General features: G+C 32.9%; 1 protein-coding gene across 1 annotated transcript in view; it reads right to left on the reverse strand.

Annotated features, from left to right (window-relative positions):
- Positions 1-5,781, reverse strand: part of Sytbeta (Synaptotagmin beta) — a 42,223-nt gene extending 36,442 nt beyond the window's left edge. The window contains exon 1 of the mRNA XM_076418603.1: positions 5,653-5,781. The gene's annotated coding sequence lies outside the window, so the exon portion shown is untranslated. The remainder of the gene's footprint in view (positions 1-5,652) is intronic.
- Positions 5,782-6,000: the final 219 nt, after the last annotated feature.

Consider the following 6,000-nt stretch of genomic DNA (forward strand, 5'->3'; position numbering starts at 1 on the left):
ATAACTGATTTTGTGCAGTGGTTTAAAAGCTTTTAAAGAACTTGGAGGAACCATCAGTTATTGTTATGGACAATGCACTATATCATAGTACATTGGTGGAGAAGATGTCAACAAGTGCATCAACAAAGGCTGCAATTAAGGAATGACTTAAAGTACATCAAAAATAAGTTCTGAAGAAACCACGTTAAAGAATAAACTATTTCAAATTATTACTCGCTAAATATCAATAAAATATTTTATTTAATTTTATGTTTTTGTATTTCTCTGAAATCCCAATAATTAAAATATTATTGCAAGCGGGATAAAAAATTTAACGTATATTATATTCATAAATTAAAGAATTGGTTCTAGATTATTTATCTAAACATTGTGTTTGACATATCCTTTGTGTTTCACTTAAATATGAAAGCATTGGCAAAAAATAAAATACGCCCTATATAGGAAATGGGGTATTAAATTCTAACGGCGGCTCAGAGCGACATCAAGTCCTTCGGAGCTGCTTTTGTTGTCAAAAATTTACGTGACGGAGCTTTCGGGCACTGCACAAGAATATAAAACAAATCCTGTTGACTTTTACAGCATTTTTTTGGAAATAATTTTTAGGTTTCATTCATCAATGTATTTACCCGATTTATATATAATTTTATTTTTATAAAATGTGCCTTTTTAATTTTATGTTTTGCTGTTAAATGCGATAACAATAAACACTGATAATAGTAAAGTATCAGTGGAAACAGTTATTAAACGACCTAATATAATTGTTAAATTCGATTATTTAGACATTTCTCTATATAAAATTACAAGAAAAATGACAAAATCTGTGATTTTTAAAGCAATAAATCCCAATTTGGATAATTAATATTTGTTTTTTTAATATTGAGTTCGAAACACAAACAGCAAACCTCGTTTTATGTAAGTATTATGAATCATTTTATAAATTAAGCACACAAAAATTTTGTGACAACTTTTTTTCTGAAGCCCAAATAATTCTTATTGAGCGCTAGGTCCGCAACTCTAAATATAATTATTAGAGTTGGATAGCTTCAAAGGACGTTCAAGTTTCCGCCGGAGAAATGACAAAAAATAGGAATAACGATATATTCAAAAATCTTATTATGCAATTTTCTTTTATACGAAGCAGTAACTTTTAATTCTCAAAAGGAAAAAAAACTTATTGGAAATCCTAATATAATTCGATAAAAATATAAGTGATCAAAACTATTATTCTTATTGGTTCTGGTTGTTATTTATTGTTGTGATAGTTGGTACGCTTAATGTGTTGGAGTCCTGACTGATAAAAGAAGACGAAAACACAAGAAATGAAATAAAAGAAAGTCTCAGTTTGAATATCTATATATACGTAAATATTCTGTCCGATTAGACCGACTTTGAGTTATATTAGTAAAATTTCATCTATATTCCTATTAATTTTAACTTAAGAACTTACTTAAATCTATTCGTTATTAACAGGCATGTAAATAAATTCGATATCAACGCAAGGAATAGAAAATATTATTTAAGGCAGTAGAAAGGTTGCCTGGATTGGTTGGGGTTTAAAATATTAATCTTCTATTAATATATAAATAAATACTAATTAAAACCATTATTCAAAAAAGAATCATTGTCGTAGAATTTTCGTCGAAAAAGTCAAAATGGTTACTCGCTTGAAGATTATAGAAACAAATGAGCGTCTACATCTAGAAATATTTAAATAAGGTTGTATAAAAATATGAAAAATGGTTGTATATCATTGTTAGACGAAATTGTAAAGGTATTTACTCAAAAAGAAAGAAACAAAATGGCATATATATTCTAAAAGTAACTCGCTAGAATCTAAGGAAGCTTATTATTATTTGACTAATAGGGAACGAATGACGAGTTATAGTTTGTTATAGTTATTTTGTATATACGTCATTTAAATTTGTAACATTAAAATGTCGCAATGTTGCTGCATCAGCTCTAAGTCTTAGTTCAGTTTGGCTTTGACATACAACAAAATTTTAGTCCAAATAAAATAATTGAACAAAATTGTTATCTTATATATGTTATCTATCTTATATATTGTTGTCTTATATATATATATATATATATATATATATATATATATATATATATATATGTGTGTATATATATATATATATATATATATATATATATATATATATGTATATATATATATATATATATGTATATATATATATATATATATATATATATATATATATATGTATATATATATATATATATATATATATATATATATATATGCTATATATATATATATTCGATATATATCGGATATATATATATATATATATATAGTATAACATCTGAAAACTACCTTTAATTATACAGCGAATTCACAATAGTTTATAGGTTAGACGTTATAACCTCTTAATTACTTGCTTTCAAGAATTTTGAATAGAGTACAAATACTAAATACAATATCGATATAATGATTTTATTATAAGTGACATACAAATTGACTTAAAAAAAAGTTCTTATAAAAGCTTTGTCTGCTTATTTTTGGAATCACACAAGTTATTAAATAGCAATATAAAATAGAGATAGATTAATATAAAATAGAGATTTATATTTATATAGAACAATGTAGCATGCAACATCTCCAGAAAAGTAGGGTCAGGGTTGCAGGAAATCAATAATACTGTTCTAAAATGTCCTTCAACTAGTCCTCGGTTATGGCCAATTGAAATCTTATGGTATAAGAACAATTCGAAATATTTCAAAGAAAAAGCTAACGAGATCTCAAGTAATATCCCGCAACACAAACATTTTAAGAGAAGCCTTTGACGTAATTGCAAACAAAACAAATTAAAGCATTATTATTACTGATTAGTTATAAATGTTAAGTAGCATGAAAAAACCTAATTGTTTTTGCTGATTATGTTTTAAATAAATAAATATTTGAATTATAATAAATCGCATGAGAAGAAATAAAAGGCTTATTAATCAAATTTTACAACAGGGCATGTGAAAGATAGCAGTAATAAGAATAATTTAGAGATAAACGTTATTGTATTTTGGTATTGAAGATTTTAGGTTATAAAGTAGAAAGAAAAATCGACCGGTCTTTTCTGGGCATCAAGAAAGATTTCGCTTTTGTTATTAATTATGTCACCAGATGTATTGAAAACACCATTAGATGGAGCTACATCTCAATCTAAATTGTTTTTCTGATGATGATGATCGCTTTGACCAACAAAAATGGTTTCTAACGAAGATGGTCGCAATTTTGAATCAATATTCAAGATTCAAGACCAAGTGTTCCATCAAATTGGTTCTTTGTTTTCATTGCCTGATGCCGACTCAACATTTTTACAGATGTACTTGTGGGTGACGAGCAGAAGGAAAACACATCGAGAGAGTAAATTTGTAGCAATTTCTGGGAAGTTCATAACGAGTTGGTCGGGTTTCCATTACATTACAAAACAAAAACTATATTATTATGATTAAAAAATTAAAATAAAAACACCACATGGAAAGCATATATGAAGAGATAATATATATGAAGTCGAAGAAGTCGCTATTGTTATACAATGACGATCCAAGACCAGATCCATTGATATTTTGGAGAGGAAGAAAGTATCATTTAAACATCCAAAGATCAAGGAAAAAAACAGATGGTATTACTGTGTATCAAGGATAAATAAGTATGAACAAAAACATTTTCAAGGTGTGGGAATGAATTTTGTGCATGTTTATAAAGACTGAATGCTAGTGAATGTTGTGTGAATCTTACAGCAACCATGTTTCATCGATTTTGACTCGAATACAAGCAGAGAAACAACAACGTCATTTTTCAGCGTGACAACGCTGAACCACATGTTGCAAAACCGGTGAAATTATGCTCTGAAACGTTAAAACGGAAATCCTCTCCCATACGCTGTATTCTCGGGACCCTGCTGCTTCTAATCACCGGTGGTTTCGACACCTGAGTCGTGACCTGTCTGTACAGAGGTTTACTCGTTATTTCCAGATCAAGTTCATTGAAATTGAATTGATAGATGGAAAAAATAGATGCTATCTATGGACAATAGGTGTACCGGAAAATCATTACCAGTTTATTAACAGATGTCGCTAGGCTGCAATATTATAATTTGACCCATATGTCATTTTATTCTGCCGACATCAAGCCACAAAGCAATACGTATTATATTTTGTGAAAATAACGCCATCTTAGATTTATACCACGGTGAGAATGTCAGGTTTCGTCTCTGAAAATGTGCATTAGTCTTCTTATTTAATAAAAAGGAAATAGCCGCTGAAAATCATCGTTTGCTGGTTGAAATTTACGGTGGGCATGCTCTAATCTTAAAAAAATGTGAGGTTTGGTTTCGAAAATTCAAAAGCAGTTATTCGAGTTGCAAGACAAAGAACGTTCGGATATTCTGAAAGAGTTTGAACTTTAAAAAAAATCCACAAAATTATTTTGAATGGCCGTAAATTTAAATTAAATGAAATAGCAGACACTCTAAAGATATTAACTGAACGTGTACATTATATCATTCCCGAATATTTGGGTATGAGAAAGCTCTATGCAAAGTGGGTGCCGCGCGAGCTCACTTTTGACCAAAAACAACGACGAGTTGATGATTCGGAGCAGTGTTTGAAGATGATCAATCGTAATAAACCCGAGTTTTTGGGTCCATATGTGAGAATGGATGAAACATGGCTCCATCATTTCACTCCGAAGTCCAATCGACAGTCATCCGAGCGGACTGTACACGATGAACCCGCTCCAAAACCTGGGAAAACGCAACAGTCGGCTGGCAAGGTTATGGCGTCTGTATTTTGGAATGCACATGGAACAATTTTCATTGACAACCTTGAAAAAGGAAGGACCATCAACAGCGACTATTACATAGCGTTGTTGGACTGTTTGATCGCGCAAAAACGGCCGCATTTGAAGAAAAAGAAAGTGTTGCTTCACCAAGACAGTTCACCCTGTCCCAAGTCAGTGAAGACGACGGCAAAAATCCATGAATTGGGCTTCGAATTGCTTCCTCATCCACCGTATTCTCCAGATCTGGCCCCCAGCGACTATTTCCTGTTCGCAGATCTCAAAGAAGTGCTCGCTGGGAAGACATTTTCGTCAAATGAAGAGGTGATCGACGAAACTGAGGCCTATTCTAAAGCAAAGGACAAATCGTACTACAAAAATGGTATCGAAAAGTTGGAGGGTCACTTATAATCAGTGTATCACCCTTGAAGGGAATTATGTTGAATAAAAAATGAGAATTTTGCCAAAAAAATTCGTTTTACTCTGGTAGGCCGGAGATTTTTCGATTGACCTGTTATAGACGTAGTATACGCATCAAAGCAGTCCAACGAATTCAAATTTAAGATATTTTACCGGATTCGCTTTAATACCCCATATTTAGCGATAAAATATCGGCATTCAAAGATACCGGAGCCTCCGCTATCGACGTATCAACCAATTTAACTCGCAGTACCGCAAAAACACATCAATTTGACTCGATAACGCTATCATCCTCGTCGACATATGTTACGCACACACATCTAACTCCGGGGACATCCCAGAAAAAAAAGCGCCACGGCAACAACAACAATAGCAGCGAAAACAACAACAACAGCAACAACAACAACAACAAACGTGATCGATCATAGTACCTGGCTGCGAGGACCATAAAAATTCGGAAGATCTAACGCAACAGCTGTTCGAAGCCTGGTGTTTTGCTATGCATTAATCGGTCTCGACGACGGCGTTGGGGGGCCGCGGGGGATGGTTGGGGAACGGTCGGGGGAGCGGTCCGTGTGGGTGGGACGGCGTAGATCGAAGGCGGCGTCGTCGATCGGATCGCGGGGACTGTCGACCGGTGAATGAAATCTCGCCGACTTATCAGCGACTCGGTGGATGTTCGTCGTACGATTTCGTTTCCTTTCGTGGCGAAATTTATCGTTTTGTTGGGATCCGACGCGGAGGCGTTGGAGTTGTTGAACGGGGCGGCGAGGAGGAGG

This window comes from Rhynchophorus ferrugineus, unplaced genomic scaffold, assembly GCF_030347505.1.
Source record: "Rhynchophorus ferrugineus isolate W39M unplaced genomic scaffold, kcgeb_rfMv2 rfM11, whole genome shotgun sequence".
NCBI lineage: Eukaryota > Metazoa > Arthropoda > Insecta > Coleoptera > Curculionidae > Rhynchophorus > Rhynchophorus ferrugineus.